The sequence below is a fragment of the Amphiura filiformis genome, chromosome 17 (genome assembly GCF_039555335.1).
Source record: "Amphiura filiformis chromosome 17, Afil_fr2py, whole genome shotgun sequence".
Lineage (NCBI taxonomy): Eukaryota > Metazoa > Echinodermata > Ophiuroidea > Amphilepidida > Amphiuridae > Amphiura > Amphiura filiformis.
The window spans coordinates 53,297,347-53,319,281 of NC_092644.1; the positions used below are offsets into that span (position 1 = coordinate 53,297,347).

Here is a 21,935-nt window from a genome sequence, read left to right on the forward strand (position 1 = left end):
CAGGCCTATACGCTACTGTATACACGAATACATGTACACGTAGCGATTATCATTATACAGTACTATAGACATTATGGACCTGGTAGCCTAAATTAAATTCTAGTCGTGTCCACATGGTAGCACATTAGTCACTTATTACCGGTAATAAGTGACTTATTACCGGCAATAAGTGGCTTATAGCCGACCGTGTGGACACGACTTCTGATGTTGCCGGGTCAGTGACCAATTTCTTTAACGGCGGAACCCTTTTTCAAAACAATGGTACCAATTTTAGAAATGGCCTATCGGCAAATCAAATCAGCATCAAAGCAACAATGCGTTACGTAATCTATTGTCTCCCCTTCTACATAGAAGCTCCTTGAGTCTTACAGGTGCAAATGAAACGTACAATGGATAATGTGAAATTTATATTACGAATTACGATACCGGTTTCTATCCCTGTTCTTTGACAGCGTAACGACTAGTGCAGGGTAATACATTCAAAAAGTGTAAACCCATTGTTATGGTGATTACACCTGTTACATCACTTCTTCTACGGCGAATTAAATAATGTTCAAAATGTCAATATTTGCGTTTATATGAGACGGCCTAATCGATTGTTAAGTCGTTGAATAGCGGCGCGTTTTTTTTCTACACGACAGTAATTCATACGAGTATAATCAATAGCTTACAGGTACAGGTTTAGAATTGTATACTTTTTCACCCAAATCAATAGTTGGAAAGAAAATTCGTAATGTGTTCTTCTCAAGTGATCACAGAGTGACAACTGCAAGACTAAATATCAATGAAAAAAATGATAAAAATAGAAATTACAATTATATAATCAGAATTACGAAAAGCTTATAACCCGGCAATGGAGAAATACAAACGACACATGACAACTGTAAACACTGTTTTCGATTGATTAATTAGAGGCCAGCAGAAAGGAGACAATTGGTTAACAACTTTTTCAGCATTTCAAAGATCTACTTGGAACTTAATAAGCCCCATACACAGATATAGAAGGAGAAGATGATATGATAGATCCATTACAGGTGATGTCAATATTAAAATTGGACATTTTAACTTAGCCATAAAAAATGCAAAGCCAAAATAGCATGACAAAGCAGAAGTGACGTGATCTGAATGAATTGGTGCTATACTATCTACTATTGCTGAAAGAAAGAATGCCTAATCAGTGGTCTAATCTAAATATTTTACCAATACTAAATTCAGGAGACATATAGCCAGGGATGTTAACCCGCGGAATCAACCTATCCTTCATAGTTGCCAGATCGGAACAAAATGGCCACGCGTGGCTGTGGATTCAACCTACCATGGCGATTTCTGCCATGAAGATATCGGGGCGATGACACTGTGGGACGGGGGATAGGGAGAAATGTCGTGGTTCGAGAAAAAAATCTAACGAGCAAGTAATGGTAAAGTGAGGTAATTTATATTGATCAATTACTTTAAGCGGATATTTATTCCTGCACTTCCCAGTTGTGTTCTCCAACGGAATATAATAAACAGTTCAGTGGTGACGGAAGTACAAGATAAAATGTTTTATATCATGTCTGATGGTATATCGTAAACAATCTTCCAGCAGCTTCCTAGCTTTTAATTTTCTTCAGGACAGTGACATATCGAGCAACATGTGTGCAAGAAAATGTGAGAAATTTCGCCAATAAGTTAATGAATATATGCAAAATATCAGATATGTGCACGACATACTTTTAATTCTAATATAGGAAATTAATGCCGCCAAAAAAGACTACAGATACATTTTAGATTTGTCTTGAAAATATAAAAAGTTGTCGACAAGTGCGTAAGCGTGATACTATGGCTTAATTGTCTTGTTTGTGGTATCATACTTACCTGCAGTGGTGAGCTTTGTGTACAAATCTGCCAAAAATCCATCAGATCGGAGAAAAAAATAGTAGAATCTTCAAAATATTCCGCATGACCCGTGCCTTCTTGTTTTAACTGTTCCGCAATCATTGGAGGAATCAATCGATTTAGAAGATTCTCGGCACGAATTCGTTCTTTGTCAAGCTCCATTGTTCGCATATGTAAAACACCACCTATCTGCTGGATATGTTTGGTTTGCTTAAAAATAAGGTGGATTATTACTGGAGATATGAGGACAACTACTACCAAAATTACAATGGCTATGATGTACTCTTTTTGTAAGGCTTCAATAGCTAGATCAAGGTCAGTCATGATATCACCAGCAAGTGTGTTTTGAGTATTCAAAAGGAAATCGATGAGTTTTGTCATCCTGCGGAACCACTCATCTCCTTTTTCCCAGGAAGGCTCTACAATGTCATATTGGTTCAGTTTAATCTCGACCTCCATCTCCTGAAGATTATTGGATAAATTTATATCCAATTGTAAAAGGTCGTCTTCAACCGATGGACTGTAGTACATGCTCATTTCTAGTAATGCATCACCATAAAAACTCTTTTCCAAAAACCATTCGTACATTGAGTGGTTATAGAAGCCTCCTGCTGCATAAAACGTACTCCCCAAAGCTCTCTTTACTCCAGCGTGCCCCTTAGCCTGAACCAGCAGCTCATAACTAACCAGCTTTGGCCAGATACCTTGACTGGTTGCTATCTGAAAGTCCAATAAACTACGTTTGATAAGGTCTATAATATTTGTATAGAAAGTCATTTCTTCGTACAAAGTTGTTGTATTTGGGTTCAGCTCATTTCGAAAAGATTCGATATGTCTTAAGAATGTTTCCTGACTTTCAAAATATTGCGGAGTATCCTGAGATTGTTCACCAATATCCGATGGATCCCAATGCATAATATTAGCTAACGCATTGTCCGTAAACATATATATGTCTTGTAGATCTTGGTATATTTCGTTACTCTTTGACGACAGATACAAAGCTGTTGTTCCACGCTCAATTTCAAGACGATGAATTAATAGACTGAAGTCTTCTAATCCTGATTTAATCCGGCGTCTTACATGTGTCATGGCTTGACTTGCAGTAGTTGCGTCGTGTACAAACACTGCAGTCATGCCGATGAGTATGATAATAGGTATGATAGTTATACCTACCATTCGGTAAAGCTGTTGCTGACTTGCAGAGGTTTGAAGCTTATATTTTTCATCATCAAATTTGGTATTGTCACGCTGAAATACCACAGCCACTTTGGTATCTAATGGATCAGGCTTTACATTTGATGCCTTTAAGCAGCAGCTAACAGACATGGTTACAGGTGTAGTGTTTCAAACAAACTGAAATAATGTCCAAGTTACGCAAATCTTCCAGAAGATACTGAAAAACTCTGCATCTCTTATAAGAAAGCAACAGCTGAGAAAGAAAATAATTCTAGTATGAAAACGAAAATGTAGAGCACTTACATTATGTACTTGCACAACCCATCTGTACTATAACGAAAATAAAAGGTACTTTATGTATAAGCTTTAAGGTCATTCCATAAAATGCCCGCGCAAAGTATTGTGGGTACATTCAATCACAAGAACTGCGTTGTAATAAAAGCTAGAAATAAAGAAACTTACGAACCAATCATGTGCTAGAATTTGATTGACAGAATCGTCAGATACAAACTAGTTTTTTAATTCCGACTTTTATTATAATCAGGGCAATTATACAATGAATGAAAATATTTCGTACAAGTTACATAGACTCTGGGGCAAATATGCTTATTCTTTCTGTAATTGAAAATATTAAGAATGAAGTTTTTTCAGGTAACACATGTTTTTTGAAAGGCGGAAACAGAAACTGTTTGGGTATGCTTTCTAGGAGTGTATGTGTTATTCAAGTTAAGCTTTGACTGATGTTACTTTCTTGGTATGTGTGATGCGACCAAGCAAATTCAGTCGGAACTCGGAAATATTGATTTTGAGATATAGCAAAAAAAAGGTAATATTTCCTTTTCTTTCCTGTTGTTTTGGAAACATTTTAATTGCTCATATCTTTGGAACTGGTTGTTTAATTTTAATGGCGTTTTCTGCAAAATTCAGCTTTGTAAATGCTTTTTACTATCCTATAAGAAACTGAAAATTTTATATTTCGGAGTTCCGATTGATTTTGCTTGATCGCATCACATATATGGTTGGTGTAGGTTGGGTTGTTTGTTCGCGTGTGTGTTTTTTTGCTGATGTAACACGGGCTATTTTAACGTGCCTCCTGTCACGATCGTGCAGTGAGATTAAAAATCCGTTCAATGACTATTAAAAATCAGTCCTTCTATGCAGTACAGATGATTATAGCCTTTTAATGCCCGAGTTTTACGCCCGAGTTTTACGCCCAAATTCAGGTAAAATGTCAAATGTTTCGCACAATTTTGAGGGCACTTAATCGACACACTTCAGTATCACTTATCTTGAAAACTTCATTTCATAGGGCGCGATGCATACGGAAAAAAATTAGGAACCGGTATCTCGGGGAAGAAAGATAAAAAAAATGGGAATGGAGAGAAAAGAGAATAGAAAGGGATTAGAAGAGCAGAAAAAAGTAATAAAATTACACTTAGGTATACCATTTCTATCAACAGATACACCATTGACCATGTAAACAAACAACAAATCTTATTTAGACTTCCATTGATATTTTGACGACTGATTAAATCTGATCTTGAATAAACATCGTGAAAGTGAACTTATAAAGTACAAGTCTTATGTGATATACTACTATAATTACCAATAGACTACTGTATTGAGAGATTAAATTAATGAAAGTGAACTCAATAATCTCTCAAAATGATTGATATTATACATACATTTTCACGGTTAGTATTGATGCATTTTAACAATAAAATAACTTGACGCATAAAATATTTGTGCATTATACTTTGTTTAAAAGTACAAAGTGCTTTAAGGGATGCAGCGTTCAACGTGGGGATTAGTAATGTCATTTTCGTTTTTTGCACATTTTTGAAGTGTATCAATACCTTCAAAGTTTAAATAGTTCATTTAAAACTTCTGAGTACAAAAGAAACCCCTATTTTTTCCAATAAGCAAGATTTCACTGCATTTCATTTGTACCGCGCTCTCTGCCGTTGCTATGGGTAGGCAGGGGACAAAAGGCTATTCACGGTACAATATTACTGCATCTTGCAGTAAGGAGACTACCGCTTTGTGTATTGTCCAATGGAAATTATTTGTAGTACTTCATGAACTATCGGTTAATTGTGTGCGATATTCTTTTTCTAACCGGCATTAAGACATTTGCATACAGTTAAAGTTTTAAATTGCTCCTTATATACTATTAAAACTTCTGAATATAATATACCGTAAAACTCCGTCTACAAGCATATATAGTGCTTCTGATGAAAGCTACATTAATCCAGATTTCGTTATGGAGTTTGATCAAATAAATTACGGATCCAAGCATATACAAACATGTATTATTTTAAGACCAAGCTATTGTATTGGTATATTTACGCTTGCTTCGAATTAATTTAGCTTTCATAAAAAACATTATATATGCTTGTAGACGGGGTTTTACGGTATTGCTTGAAAATATATGCCACAGAAATAACTGCCAATTTCGGTTGTATATGGCTTCCTAGAAGATCTTTGAAACGCCGAAACAGTTGTTAACCAAATTGTCTGGCCTCTAACTGATCAGTCTCCAACTTTGACTGTGTTTACAGTTGCCATGTGTCCAGATTTGACGATGAAGAATATAAACTTCAAACTTCTGCAAGTCGGAATTTTTTTTAAATCAACATGGTCCGATCATGTTGTAAAATTCCTCAAATTCTTCCTCTAATCATAGGAAACAAAAAAGTCAATTATCGCACATCTCTAGGATGAGTGGTTAATGAGTTATCATTGTTATAGTCTAGTTGCTCTACCAAAAAGGTGTAAAAAAATCAAAACAACTAATCCCTCCAATTATCCCCTGCTGATTCCCTATTAGTATTATAGAGCTATCAACATGGTGTGAAATGTGTGCCAACGGGTTTCATAATAACATTATTACATAACAATTTTGGTTTGTCTACTGTGGTTTATCATTAGAATGGGCTTGTCCAGCTTAGAGTGAAATTGGCCAGGGGGTGGTAATTACCAGTAATTGGGCCTGGTTATATCACCTTTTTCATAGGGGACGCACTATTTGATACTCGGGGGGGTAGGAAGTTGGGGTCGGGGAAAGAAATTTTTTTCGCCAGGCGGCAATTTTTTTTTAATTTCATGCATTTATACACAGTTATGTGGGGAAGTTTTTTTTAATTTTATTTTTTAGTGTTGGTGGGGGAAGTTTTTTTGTTTTGAAAAACTTAGGCTTCCCCCACCCTGAGGATCTAATGGTGCGTCCCTAGAGCAAGTGGACTGTACATGGTAAAATATACAAAATGTCGTTGAGCTGTGGTGAAGTTTTTAATATTTTCTGATTGAAGCCAAAATGGTCTCCAATTATTCAGCTTGAAACAAAAAAAATGTATAAATGGCTACAAAACTGCAGGTCAAAGGTTGGCAGCATGGTTCATTTAATTCATTGGTCCATATAGATTGGATTTCAGTTCACAAATCAAAATAAACATGCAAGTCCTACGGGAGGCGAGTTTGCTACGTAAGGCCCTGGACTAATTGTGCCTCCACGGATATAATAGTTCCATGCAAACAATTGTATGTTTTCAAGTGCGCCATGAGCTGTAATGCTAACAAGTTCCTAAAAGTGTCGTTAGAATAAAACAAAATTTAATGTACCTTATTCTGTATTATTTTAGATCCCGTTAAGGGATGGGGTATGCACGTTTGAACAGTATTTTTGCGGGACATGAGAGCACATCAAACATGTCGAATTCCATTCTGCATACGAAGAATGTCCTTCTAATCTAATATCAAATCATTTTTGCCGTTCAGCTGGGTGCCGCTCTGCTCGCAGAAAAGTACAAGCAGCGCATGAAACGGCAGAAGGTATGAAATCAGCATTAGGCTAGGCCTAAGATTAGGCTTTGGCTAAAATTCAGGCAACTTTTTTGAAATTCGCGATATAATACACATTTTATGGCAGCTGACTATAAGAAGGATATTCCTCGTATCCCGACCTCGTATTCAGAATTCAATTCGATATGTCTGAAGTCTCATGTCCCACAAAAAATACTATCGAAACGTTCATACCAGAGCCATTGAGGGCAAATACATATATCTATAAAATATTCATTTGTTTAACTTTTGGACTTTGCTAGGAGTAAAGGAGGAAATTAAGAAAATAGTAAAAATCCATAGTTATACTCTGTTTTAAGTTAGATCTGGTCTACCTTGCGTAAATAAAAGAACCACTTTTTATATCAGTTGCACAGCTGAAGTTGTGAAAGTATTAGAAGATTATAATATCATGTTAAAAACAAGAATATTATTTGCGTCTTTATTTTTACAGTATTAAATTCCTTAAAGCATCAGTTTCGTATACTAAAGTAAAAATATTAGTGCTTACCCAGCAAACACAAAAACGTTTTTTGGCTTTTGGTTTAGATAAAAACGTTTTAATAACATTAAAATGTCGGGTTATATAAAGGTCATGAAAACGTTTTAAAACGTTTTGTATGAAAACACACCACAACAATTTTTTTTTTAATGTTTTTAAAAATGTTATTGTAAACTATTTTTGCAAACCATTTTTGCCAAATATTTTGTCAACACTTAAATAACATTATGTTAAAATATTTGCACCCTGCAAGCACAGAAATGTTCTTAAAATGTGACCCAGCAGCACAAATGAGCCGTAAATTCCCTAAATTGTATTCTGAGTTACGGTGTAAAATGTGTACGAAGGTCATATTCATCGGTAACTTTAAGCTGGCCCGACATCCGTCTCATTTTGATAGTCAAAAAACTAATCAATAATCCTATTGTTGAAGTGGATAATAAGCTTCTACCTTAGATGGCTATAGAACTTTTAATAGCTCTGGTCTTTGTTTGCTTTTGCTAAATCCTGTTCAAGTGGTGGGTTACCAGGCATTGTATTTTGTACAGGTATGCATAACCAACAATTAACAATGAGAGAACTTTCTTTAACCTCGTTGACTTGGGGATGATTTGAAATGACCGCCAATTATGACTGTTTGATATTTATTGCCAGCAATGTGGAAAAAGAGACACATGTAAAAACGTAAAAGCTATAATTTTGTTGAATGAGCAAAGTTTATCAAACCATAACCCCGCCTCTGGATATCGTTTGAAGTCAAATGATATACCATTTTTAAGTTTATGATGTTTATTTTTAAACACGAAATAAAACAAAATTGACCGGGGAGGAATTTACGGCTCATTCGCCGTGGACGGTCACAAATATTTTTTTCAAAACGTTTTAATAACATTTAAATGTCGGGTTGTATAAAGGTAATGAAAACGTTTTTAAAACGTTATTGCAAATATTTTGGGCAAACATTGTTCGCAAAATATTTTTTCAACCCCAAAATAACATTCTGTTTAGAATGTTTTGTATCAAGTTTTCAAAAATGTTTTTGGAATGTTATTAAAACGTTTTTATACCCTTTAAATAACCCGACATTTAAACGTTTTCTGTAAACATTTATGTTTGCTGAGCAGTAGATTATCAAAAAATGATTTTTAATGTTATGAAAACGTTTTATACCCTTAATATACCCTTTATATAACCCGACATTTAAACGTTTACTGACAACCTTTTGTAACCTTTTGCGAATGATGTCGAAAACGTTTTGTGTTTGCTGGGTATACATTTGAAAGATTCCTAAGTGACATTTCAATGTGCTGTCGTTGGCGCGAGGTTTTTTACATTTTGCCCGATATGTCATGCTGTTTTAAACAAAACGTCTAAGAAGTATTGAAGCATCATTTTTTTCTCATTACACCAATGAAATTTTAAAATTGTATATCTGAGGTACGTTTCCTTCAAATGTTATAAACAAGAAAGTGATAGTCTCACCCCATCATGCCCAAAGTGGTATACTACCAATACTGTTCCATGGGTCAATGTCATAATGCTTTATTATTTCGATGTTTTACGATTGATCTGGTCGTTTACCGTAACCAAAGCCGTGACATTGTTTTACTCATTTGTGTATTTTATTACTTGTATGGAACTTTTTATTTTTAATTTCAAAGGATGGTCTGGTACGGCATCTGAATATTCTGTAACATCTATAACGTGTTTTCATTCATTTATGGAAAGTACAAGTTGATATCAATGCTACTTCCCGAATTAAGCAAAGATTACAAAGTGAATACTCAATAATACTTAATAATGTGATTTGAAATGTGCACAATTAATTTTTTCTCTATCGATTTGCGTGTAATACCGTTATATTGACAAAAAAAAATTGTCACGTGTTCCTATGTAATAGCATGGTAATATTCGTATTGCGCGGACTTGGAGGTCGACCTTTTCCCATGATACATCACGATTACATCGCAAACCGCTGGCGGCGCCCTTATTGTGAATAGCGAGAATTGCATTTAAGTCGTGCGATCGACACCTACAACTGTTCAATTCAGTATCGAAGTTACGTAATGTTACTATGTCAACGGGATCACGCGCTAGAGTAATGAACCACGATCGAAATGATCACCACATAAAGTATATGGCACTCGAAGGCATACCAAAGTAGCGTGATCCGGTAACCAAGAGAATTACGTAACCACTTCGATGCTGAATTGGGCGACTTTATTGTTAGGTGCTTTTATTCATACATTGGGCGTATCGAGCTGTATCGGTTGGTCCGGAATTATATTTAATATAGTATTATAGGCCTACAAGCAGTGTTCGAAATATACCTCAAAAAGTTACAGGCCAGTCGGGCCTGTAACTCTGAAAAATTGCAGGCCAGGGTGAAAAGTTACCGGCCAAAACTTTTTAGAGCTTTGAAACGGGAAATTATAAGCTGGGACAGCTTATAATTGGCGGAAATTATTTCCGCCAATTACAAGTTACAACAAGTTCAATAGTGACGTTTTTAACCAAGGAATTGTTTGTCATGCATATTTAAATGAACTGTATAATTCTGAATATGTATACCTTAAGGACGTGTAGGTTACTACGTGTAGTTTTACCCCAGTTCCCGGGAATGTGTCCCAGTTTGGGATGAGTCCAAGCTAAAGTGGCAAATGCAACAAATCCCTAAACATGGGTCCTTCCTATTTGAGAAAAAAATCCTTAAACATGCAGGGTCCCGATTTGAGAAATAAGATGGTAGTCAAAAACGGGTTTTAAATCCCTTAATACGGGTACACCCTGTCAAAACGTAATTCGAGTACGCCCCTCCACCGTAAACTTCTTACACGATGATTGAATCATGATCCATATTACTGATGTCAGAGACTCTAGAGTCCGACTCAAGCTGGTCAAAACGGGCATCCCGTCACAAATAAGTATGACAAAATACGTTGGTACTAATATAATGCACAGAATTAAACTTAGGCTGGTCAAAGCGGTGGTTGAACCGTTGAAATGTTTCTGGCAAGATCAGGACTGAATTTTTTTTCGATTTGAAACTATCAAATTTATTTTATACCGTGCTTCGGGGGATAACTATTTGGCTAGTTAGCATTTGGCTAGTTAAATTCAAAATCAATAGAGGGCGTCCTATTTTGGCTAGTTAAATGTTGGTCCCTTGGGCTAGTTAAAATTTTGTCCCTTAGGCTAGTTAAAATTTTGTCCCTTAGGCTAGTTAAAATGTTGTCGCTTAGGCTAGTTAAAATTTTGTCCCTTAGGCTAGTTAAAATTTTTCCCATAAGGCTAGTTAAATGTTGGTCGGCCAGGCTAGTTAAAATTTTGTCCCTCAGGCGGCCAGGCTAGTTAAAATTTTGTCCCTCAGGCTAGTTAAATGTTGGTCGGCCAGGCTACTTAAATTTTGTCCCTTAGGCTAGTTAAATGTTGGTCGGCCAGGCTAGTTAAATTTTGGTCTCTCAAGCTAGTTAAATGTTGGCTCATTGGGCTAGTTAATTGGCGGCCCTCATTTTTTCTGGTTCCCTTACTTTCCTAATATCAATGAAACAATAAAACAAATGCAACAGTAATACAAACATACACCTTTGACATGATTAATAATGTAAAGAAGATTAGAACTTATAGTTAATATGTCTTTGTTTTAATTTATACCAAATACTGTGAATATTTATATGACATGTTTTGCATTTATATAAATAGAGTTTAGGAGAAGTGACCTTCCTCTGTCTGAGTGGTTTACCTCACAGGGTCAAGGGGCGTCTGGGCCTCCTTGTTTCATGGCTGACCACATGATCGATGGGGAATACCCCTTGATTTGAGATGATGGGGACAACATTTTAACTAGCCTAAGGGGAAAATTTTAACTAGCCTAGGGGACAAAATTTTAACTAGCCTAAGGGAAAAATTTTAACTAGCCTAGGGGAAAAAATTTTAACTAGCCTAAGGGACAATTTTTAACTAGCCTAGGGGACAAAGTTTTAACTAGCCTAAGGGAAAAAATTTAACTAGCCTAAGCGAAAAATTTTAACTAGCCTAGGGGACAAAATTTTAACTAGCCTAAGGGAAAAATTTTAACTAGCCTAGGGGACAAAAATTTAACTAGCCTAAGGGAAAAATTTTAACTAGCCTAGGGGACAAAATTTTAACTAGCCTAAGGGACAAAATTTTAACTAGCCTGGGCGACCAACATTTAACTAGCCAAAATAGGACGCCCTCTATTGATTTTGAATTTAACTAGCCAACTGCTAACTAGCCAAATAACAAATCCCCGTGCTTCGTAAGTGATTCAATTAATAATGACAGATAGACGATGCATTATTCATGAATCATGTTTAAAACTAAAACTTTGAGCTTTAAAAAGTTACCGGCCAGACTGGCCGGCAACTAGACTGCTAGTCAAGAAAGTTACCGGCCTGGCCAAAAAGTTACAGGCCAATGGCCGGCTGACCGGCCCTATTTCGAACGCTGGTGATGGGACAGTCCTTAAGGGTGGAGTTAAAAACAACAAAATGGTTAAGATTAAGGTCATAAAGTTCCATTTTGCATCTAAAAAAGAATGTGAGATCAAGTATTTCAGGTCTAAAAGACAAAAGAAGGAGGTTTAATTTAGTTAACCTCTCACGATAGTCTAAATCAGGGCAATGTAGAGTATACAGCCTGTCTCAAAAAATTGTGCAAGTGAAAAGTACCCCTTTGGCAATTAAAAATACCGCGGTGACATGATGCTTACATCAACGTCAAGGGCATAGTCTTAGCTCTCAAATGCCGTTTGTTCTGTTCAATTTGCTTGTTTTAATCTCGAGATATGTTTAGTTAACAACGAAAGGGTAAAATCACAATTGTGCCACTTTTACTAGGAAGAGGGCTTTACATGTAAATCAATGATAGCATCAAGTTTATCAAGAGTTCCTTCGTGAAATCAAAATGCATCAATTACGCGCAACAATACACAATAGTTTTTACCGATTTTACCGTTTAATCATGATACAGGTATACGATTCTCCTTTCCCATTTAAAGCAGATTAAAAGATAAATAAATATTTCACATTCTGCTGTAAAATTAAATACATGTGCATGTCAATGATTTTATCATGGTAAATACTGTTCTCTTTGTCACTCAAGACATGTTAAAAGACAAACAAATATTGCACACTTTAATGAATGCGTATTAGTTGTTGTGTGAGAAATTAGACAAAATAATGCACGCGCGCCGATGTTGATGCGTCTAATGCACGAGCCCCGAAGGGGAAGTGCATTAGACGCATCAACATCAGCTAACATTGATGTACATGTACACAGTACAGGCCTCTCTTCCCTAGTATAAGTGGCACAATGATTTTACCATTTCATTGTTAACTAAACATATCTCGAGATTAAAACAAGCAAATTGAACAGAACAAACGGCCCGGGCAAACGGCATTTGAGAGCTGAGACTACGCCCTTGACGTTAATATAAGCATCATGTCACAACGGTATTTTCTAATTGCCAACTACAGGCTGTAGTTTGTTGCTCTCCTCTGGATGCCTTCAATTAATCGAAGATTACGTTTTGATGTACACTCCAGAGAGAGCTGGCATACTCCACATCACTCCTGACCGATGCAGTAAAAAGTGTCCTTGTGACCCTTTCGGGAGCGTTAAATCCTACTGCACTTTTTATCATCCCAACTTTTATTGTACTTGTTGACAACACGTCTTACATGGTCATTCCATAAAAGATGAAATATCAATACCACGATCCTTGATAGAATCAGTTCTGGATAAAATGTTGTTATTCATACGATAGTCAAATTTCACCTTTATTTTTTTTGGTGACTGAAATTAGCATTTGGATGGATGGTAATGCATGTCCCATGTTTTGCCCCATTTATAAAGAGAATTGATGTCATCCTGAAGTAGCAAGCAGTCATGTTTATGGATTGATCTAAAGCATTTGGAATCATCAGCGAATAACGTAGTTGTGCTGTTTCGGGTACAGTTAGGTATGTCATTGATGTAACACAAAAAAAAACATGGGTCCAAAGATGGACCCTTGGGGGACACCGAATAAGACTGGGAGCCAGTCTGAGTTGGAACTATCAATGACTCGTTGCTCCCTATCAGTCAAGCATGCTTGAAACCAACTAAGAAGATGCAAATTTAACCCAAACGACTGTAACTTCTGAATTTGTACAACATGTCTACTTGCCCGGACTCATCCATTATGAAGCTTATTTCATGAAATACTGTTAGAAGCTGCGTGACAGTTGATCTTCCTTTAACAAAACCATGCTGTAACTTGTGTAAGTGATGAATATAATCTTTAAGTGGTGGAAAAACTGTGTTTGCTTTGGCTAAATCCTGTTCAAGTGGTGGGCTACAAAGTATTTTATTTTGTCTAGATAACCAACAATTAACAATTAACCCCTTTGACTTGAGAATGATTTGAAATGACCGCCAATTATGACTGTTTGATATTTATTATCGGCAATGTGGAAAAACAGACACATGTAGGACCGAACAAAGGTACCATTTTGTTGAAAGAGCAGAATTAAACAATCCATAACACCGCTTCTGGATATCGTTTGAAGTCAAATGATATGCCATTTAAAATCTTATGATATATATCTTTTAAACACGAAATAAAACTAAATTGACCGGGCCGACTTTACAGCTGATTCGTAGCGTACGATCACATAATGTAGATGTACACAAAAGCAGGACACTGTACTGGAATCATCTAACCTGCGAACGGCAATACAGGACAGGGGGTATGGTGAAATGTCATGGTTCGAGAAAACAATGCAACGAGCAAGTTATGGTAAAGTGGGGGTGAATTAATCAATATATTAATCTGTTAATATAGGCAAATGTTTATTCCTACAGTTGTGTTCCCCCAAAGGAATATAAATAAACAGTCCAGTGGCGACTGAAGTACGAGATGAAATGTTTTATATCATGTCTGATAGTATATCATAAACAATCTTCCAGGTGCTTCCTAGTCTTTTTTATTTCAAAATAGTTACATATCGACCAACACGTGTGTCAGAAAATGGGGGGGGGTCTGGCATCAATAAATATCCCTGCGCTAACGTTGAAATACAAGTTGAAGTAGGGCCTCAAGGAAGAACAGATGATTCATTGTTTTTGCAACTGATTGAATGTCTCAGGTTAAAGAAGAAATAAAACAAAATAAACAAAAAACACTTCGCTATGAGACTAATTAAGTTAATGAATATATGCAAAATATCAGATATGTGCACGACATACATTTACTTCTAGTATAGGAAATTAATACCTCCAAAATAAAATTACTGCAGATACATTTCAGGGTTGTATGGAAAAAATAACAAGTTGTCGACAAGTGCGTTAGCGTGACACTATGGATTAAGAGTATCTACTTTTTATGGTATCATACTCCCAGACAAACGAGATCATACTTGCCTGCAGTGGTGAGCTTTGTGTACAAATTTGCCAAAAATTCATCATATCGGACAAAAAAATAGTAGAATCTTCAAAATATTCCGCATGACCCGTGCCTTCTTGTTTTAACTGTTCCGCAATCATTGGAGGAATCAATCGATTTAGAAGATTCTCGGCACGAATTCGTTCTTTGTCAAGCTCCATTGTTCGCATATGTAACACACCACCTATCTGCTGGATATGTTTGGTTTGCTTAAAAATAAGGTGAATTATTACTGGTGATATGATGACAACTACAACCAAAATTACAATGGCTATGATGAACTCTTTTTGTAAGGCTTCAATAGCTAGATCAAGGTCAGTCATGATATCACCAGCCAATGTGTTTTGAGTAGTCAAAAGCAGTTCGATATATGTTGTCATCCTGTGGAACCACTCATCTCCTTTTTCCCAGGAAGACTCTACACTGTCATATAGGTTTAGTTTAATCTCGTTCTCCATCTCCTGAAGACTATTGGATAAATTTATATCCAATTGTAAAAGGTCGTATTCAACCGATGGAGTGTAGTACATGCTCATTTCTAGTAATGCATCTCCATAAAAACTCTTTTCCAAAAACCATTCGTACATTGAGTGGTTATAGAAGCCTCCTGCTGCATAAAACGTACTCCCTAAAGCTCTCTTAATTCCAGCATGCCCCTTAGCCTGAACCAGCAGCTCATAACTAACCAGCTTTGGCCAGATACCTTGACTGGTTGCTATCTGAAAGTCTAATAAATTACGTTTGATAAGGTCTATAATATCTGTATAGAAAGTCATTTCTTCGTACAAAGTTGTTGTATTTGGGTTCAGCTGATTTCGAAAAGATTCAACATGTCTTAAGAATGCTTCCTGACTTTCAAAATATTGCGGAGTATCCTGAGATTGTTCACCAATATCCGATGGATCCCAATGCATAATATTAGATAACGCCTTGTCTGTAAACATATACATGTCTTGTAGATCTTGGTATATTTTATTACTCTTTGACGACAGATACAAAGCTGTTGTTCCACGCTCAATTTCAAGACGATGAATTAATAGACTGAAGTCTTCTAATCCTGATTTAATCCGGCGTCTTACTTGTGTCATGGCTTGACTTGCAGTAGTTTCGTCATGTACAAACACTGCGGTCATTGCGATGAGTATGATAATAGGTATGATAGTTATACCTACCATTCGATAAAGCTGTTTCTGACTTGCAGAAGTTTGAATTTTATATTCGTCATCATCAAATTTGGTATTGTCACGCTGAAATACTACAGCCACTTTGGTATCTAATGGATCGGGCTTTACATTTGATGCCCTTAAGCAGCAGCTAACAGACATGGTTACATGTGTAGTGTTTCAAACAAACTGAAATAATGTCCAAGTTACGCAAGCATTTCAGAAGATGCTGAATAACTCTACATCTCTTATAAGAAAGCAACAGCTGAGAAGAAAAATAATTACAGAATGAAAACAAAAATTTAGAACACTTACATATATACTTGCACACCCCATATGTAGATAACGAAAATATAAGGTACTATTATGTATAAGCTTCAAGCCCATTCCATAAAATGCCCGCGTAAAGGATTGTGGGTATATTCAATCACAAGAACTGCGTTGTAATAAAAGCTACAAATAAAGAAACTAACGAACCAATCATGGGCTGGAGTTGATTGACCATGTTGACAGAATCGTTGTTTGTTTAATTCCGACTTTTATTATAATCGGGGTCAATTATTTCGTGTTTACAATGAAAAAAAATACAAACTCTAGCGCAAAATATGCTTATTCTTATAATTGAAAATATTTCAAGAATGAAGTTTTTCAGGCAACACGATGCACGAGTTTTTTGTTATTTTTGTAATTTATAGATTAACAAATTCTGAGTACAAAAAAACCCATTTTTTCCAATAAGCAAGATTTCCAAGATTTCACTGCATTTCATTTGTACCGCGCTCTCTGCCCTTGCTATGGGTAGGCAGGGGACAAAAGGCTATTCACGGTACAATATTACTTCATCTTACAATAAGGAGACTACCGGTTTGTTTATTTTCCAATGAAAATTATTTGTAGTACTTCATGCACTATCTGTTAATTTTGTGCTATATTCTGACATTTGCATACAGTTAAAGTTTTAAATTGCTCCTTATATACTATTAAAACTGAATTTCATGTATGGCTTAAAAATATATGCCACATAACAAAAATCTAGTTTGTAAATCGACCTGCTAGTTCAAAAAAACATACTAGAGCTACTGCGACTCAAAAACATTCATGGTCACCAGAACCTTCATGGGAAAATTCAAGTTCTAACATGTTGAAACAACATGACTGCCTCTAATTAGTAATTATAGCTACTTTATCCAATTTTACACAAAATGATTTTCACAAAATGACCCCTCATGACATTTGACATTTGTAGGTCCTGTGGTTGTTGAGTTATATTATAAAGAGGACTAAAACAACAACACTTTTGTAAAACGTACATAACTCTTATAACAACAATAAATTAAGCATGTTTTTAAAGTATATGATTTGTAAAACATCAAAGTGTTATTTTTTGGCTGCTTCGACCAACAATACCTAGTTAACCTAATGCGGCCATACACGATCAAGTTATCCATAATATTGCATAATAACCCCATCATTTCAACCCAACATGTTGACGGACTAGGTCTAGTCATGGATATTGACAGCGATGGGCCTACATTACATGTTTAGCACTTGCAAGCTCTTGCACTTTATGCGGGGCTTGAAAGGCCTAAAAAAGAAGAAGACCTGTTCTCCAACCAAAGACTTCTGCAGGAATTGCGTATAAATGAGCTAAATGATTATGATGACCATCAAAATTTCATATTGCCTCTGTTGTTGCAAAAGATTGTTTTCTGGATAGAATTCATCAGCAGAAAAAATTTCGAATTATGAATTTTCAAAGTTTCCCATTCCCAAGTCCAAAAAAAGCAATTGAAACCAAAATAACAATTGGAAGCAAAATTGACATAAGCATTATATCTTTTCATATTTCTTTATTTTAATAAATGCAAACATGAAACAAGCATATAAAGGGGTTTCTTATAAAATGGCACTTTGGTCAATGGTCAATGGCATAAATTATTTTTCAATTTTTCCCCCAAATTCCAGCCATTAGATCAAGGGCCAGCAGGGAGGTTAATAGCTTTCTGGGTGAACCTCGCCAGCTGCTTCTAAATGATTTTTTTTTGGTCTCTGCTGTTAATGCCCAGTTTGCCATGTCGTAAAAAACGAGGCACTGAATCATGCTTTTAGAGAAAATTTGCAGAAAATAATCCAAAATGGCCAACATGGCCAGGTGATTTTTCAATGTTTCAATGTTATTGGGTTCAATCATGTCAATATGCGTCAAATAGTAAAATAAAACTAAAAGTATTTTTTCTGCAGTCATTCGTGCGGGATTTTTCCAACTTAATGGATGCGGTATGAACGTTTGGACAGATTTATTATGGGACATTATAGCACATCAGACATATCGAATTGCATTCTGAATACGAAGAATGTCCTTCTGATATCAAATAATTTTGATTTTTTGATATTCGCAATGTAATACACATTTTATGGCAAATAATTAAAAATTGATATTTTTAATATTCGACAGTACTCGAAGTAAACTGTATAAATCCGATGATTTATACTTAAAGTGTATGTAGGTGGGATGAAAAGCCGACGATCAATTGAAAATTTTGATCTTTCGTATTGAAGATATGATTTTTCCCAAAACACCGAAAAAATTAGGTCTTTTTAGAAAAAAAATCCATATCTTCAATATGAAAGGTCAAAATTTTCAATTGATCGTCGGCTTTTCCTCCCAGCTACATACACTTTAAGAATATATCATTAGATTTATCAAATTTACTTCGAGGACTGTTATATATCAAAAATATGAAAAATATCAAATTTTAATAATTTGTCATAAAATTTGTATTATATCGTGAATTTAAAAAAATGAAAATTATTTGATATCTTCGTATTCGGAATACAATTCAATATGTCTGATGTGCTCTCATGCCCCACAAAAAATACTGTCGAAACGCTCAAAAACCGCTCATTCCAGATCCCTTAAGGGGTGTGGTATGAACGTTTGGACAGTTAAGTAGGTAATGGGGATACGCATCCTGCACAAGAACAAATAAACACAATGGGGAACGATTGCTCGCTACAAGAGGAAACTGAATATATTTAATAAGAAAGAATGAACAGTTTAACCAACCCAAAGTGTTACAATTAAACATGACAACAAATAAACACAAATCCCGACCGGCACACAACCCAACTTGAAAAAAAAAGCAAGGAATGTGCCGGAATGGGAATCGAACCCACGACCTTCCGATCTCTAGACGGACGCCTTATCCATTAGGCTACCAGCTCCCACTGATAAACGATGGTTAAAGCTGGGTCTAATGTTATAGCAGTCGTGGTATACAATACACACACACACAAGTATTACGCAAGTACGCATGTGCAGGAGATCATTACTGATGCTTAATCGTTTCCCCAGTATAATTATAAGTAAAGTAGGTAATGGGGATACGCATCCTGCACAAGAACAAATAAACACAATGGGGAACGATTGCTCGCTACAAGAGGAAATTGAATATATTTAATAAGAAAGAATGCACAGTTTAACCAACCCAAAGTGTTACAATTAAACATGACAACAAATAAACACAAATCCCGACCGGCACACAACCCAACTTGAAAAAAAAGCAAGGGAATGTGCCGGCATGGGAATCGAAGCCACGACCTTCCGATCTCTAGACGGACGCCTTATCCATTAGGCTACCAGCTCCCACTAATAAACGATGGTTAAAGCTGGGTCTAATGTTATAGCAGTCATGGTATACAATACACACACACCCCCACACAAGTATTACGCAAGTACGCATGTGCAGGAGATCATTACTGATGCTTAATCGTTTCCCCAGTATAATTATAAGTAAAGTAGGTAATGGGGATACGCATCCTGCACAAGAACAAATAAACACAATGGGGAACGATTGCTCGCTACAAGAGGAAACTTAATATATTTAATAAGAAAGAATGAACAGTTTAACCAACCCAAACTGTTACAATTAAACATGACAACAAATAAACACAAATCCCGACCGGCACACAACCCAACTTGAAAAAAAAAAGCAAGGGAATGTGCCGGCATGGGAAAAAACGCAAGAGCTTGCGCAGACCGGAAGGGCGCCGTATCGGGAAGGAGACCAGCTCCCACTGATAAACGGTGGTTAAAGCTGGGTCTAATGTTATAGCAGTCATGGTATACAATACACACACACAAGTATTACTGTTTGGACAGTATTTATTGTGGGACATTAAAGGCCCTTTCAGTGATTTCACAGGAACATTAAAAAAATGGAAATTTGTCAGAGTTGCTTAGAAATAAAGAATAAGTCTACAGAATTTCATTAAACCACTTTTCCCTGAATACATTGACAAATTAGTCAAAAACAGAAGTTTTAGAAAGGTTTTCTACTTCAACTCAGATCGACTCGAGAAAATCGAGATTTTCGTACAGTGCGCCACCAATCGACTGGAAAAACTTCCTAGTCCAGTGTTTCTAACACGGGGAAGTAGAGTCTAAATTGATTTAAAACAGACTTAATTTTTGTAGAAAAAAACAAAATAAGCAATTAAAGGTCACCGAGGCAAACTAACGGTCAATTCAAATATGAAAAACAGTTAAAATTGTGTATTTTGTTTAAAATAGTAGCTACTGATGTAATAAGTAGTAGAAACAATACGCAACGCGTGTTGGTACGGTGGAGAGTGAGCTTCTTTCGATCTCGAGTCGGACTTTTTGTACTGTCAGTATCAAAAGTCCAGAATCATGCAAATGCTTTATTTTGTCTAAAATACACGGCTTTCGACCGAACCACTAGCAGGCTATGTTAGCACATCTATGCCAATTACAAAGGTACCAAAATCTGAATTTTGATGATTTTTACGATCGTCCGGATGAGCAAATCACTGAATGGGCCTTTAAAGCACATCAGACATATCGAATTGCATTCTGAATACGAAGAATGTCCTTATGATATCAAATAATTTTGATTATTTGAAATTCGCAATGTAATACACATTTTATATACTTAATGAATCTGATGATTTGTACTTAAAGTGTATGTAGGTGGGATGAAAGGCCGACGATCAATTAAAAATGTTGACCTTTCGTATTGAAGAAATGGATTTTTGTTCCCAAAACACCAAAAAAAATTAGATCTTTTTGGGAAAAAATCCATATCTTCAATATGAAAGGTCAAAATTTTCAATTGATCGTCGGCTTTTCCTCCCAGCCACATACACGTTAAGAATACCGTAAAATCCCGTCTACAATCCCGTCTATAGTGTTTTTTATAAAAGCTTAATTAATTCGAAGCAAGCGTTAATATACCAATACAATAGATCGGTCTTAAAATAATACTTGTTTGTATATGCTTGGATCCGTAATTTATTTGCTCAAACTCCATAATGGCGACTGGATTAATGTAGCTTTCATCAGAAGCACATTATATGCTTGTAGACGGGGTTTTACGGTATGTCATTAGATTTATAAATTTTACTTCGAGGACTGTTATATATCAGAAATGTGAAAAATATCAAATTTTAATAATTTGTCATAAAATTTGTATTATATAGTTAATTTAAAAAAATGAAAATTATTTGATATCAGAAAAACATTCTTCGTATTCAGAATACAATTCGATATGTCTGATGTGTTCTCATGCCCCACAAAAAATACTGTCGCAACGCTCAAAACGCTCATTCCAGATCCCTTTTAAGGCTTAAAAGCCTATAAGAAAAATTCACCAAAATCCATACAAGCTTAAATAAAATGATCAATTTATATCAGTTTGTGTTTATGTTTCAGGCTCCATAATATTTTTACAACTAACATATATAAACTATCCAGTATTTCATCGTAATTTAAATACCAAGGGTGTAAAATTCGACAACCTTGTCTGCAAAAATCACAAAATTCCCAACAAATAAATCCGGCAAATTAATGTAACTGAATTGCATAAATATGCATGATATGTATGTTATACCTGTATAAAATGCAAAC

General features: G+C 35.7%; 1 protein-coding gene and 1 non-coding gene across 2 annotated transcripts in view; both read right to left on the minus strand.

The window, feature by feature from the left end:
• LOC140137968 (uncharacterized) overlaps nt 1–21,935 on the minus strand; it is a 79,796-nt gene that overhangs the window by 48,284 nt on the left and 9,577 nt on the right. The window lies entirely within an intron of this gene.
• Nucleotides 19,158–19,231, minus strand: Trnas-aga (transfer RNA serine (anticodon AGA)). The gene has a single exon. It is a non-coding gene; the product is annotated as a tRNA-Ser (tRNA).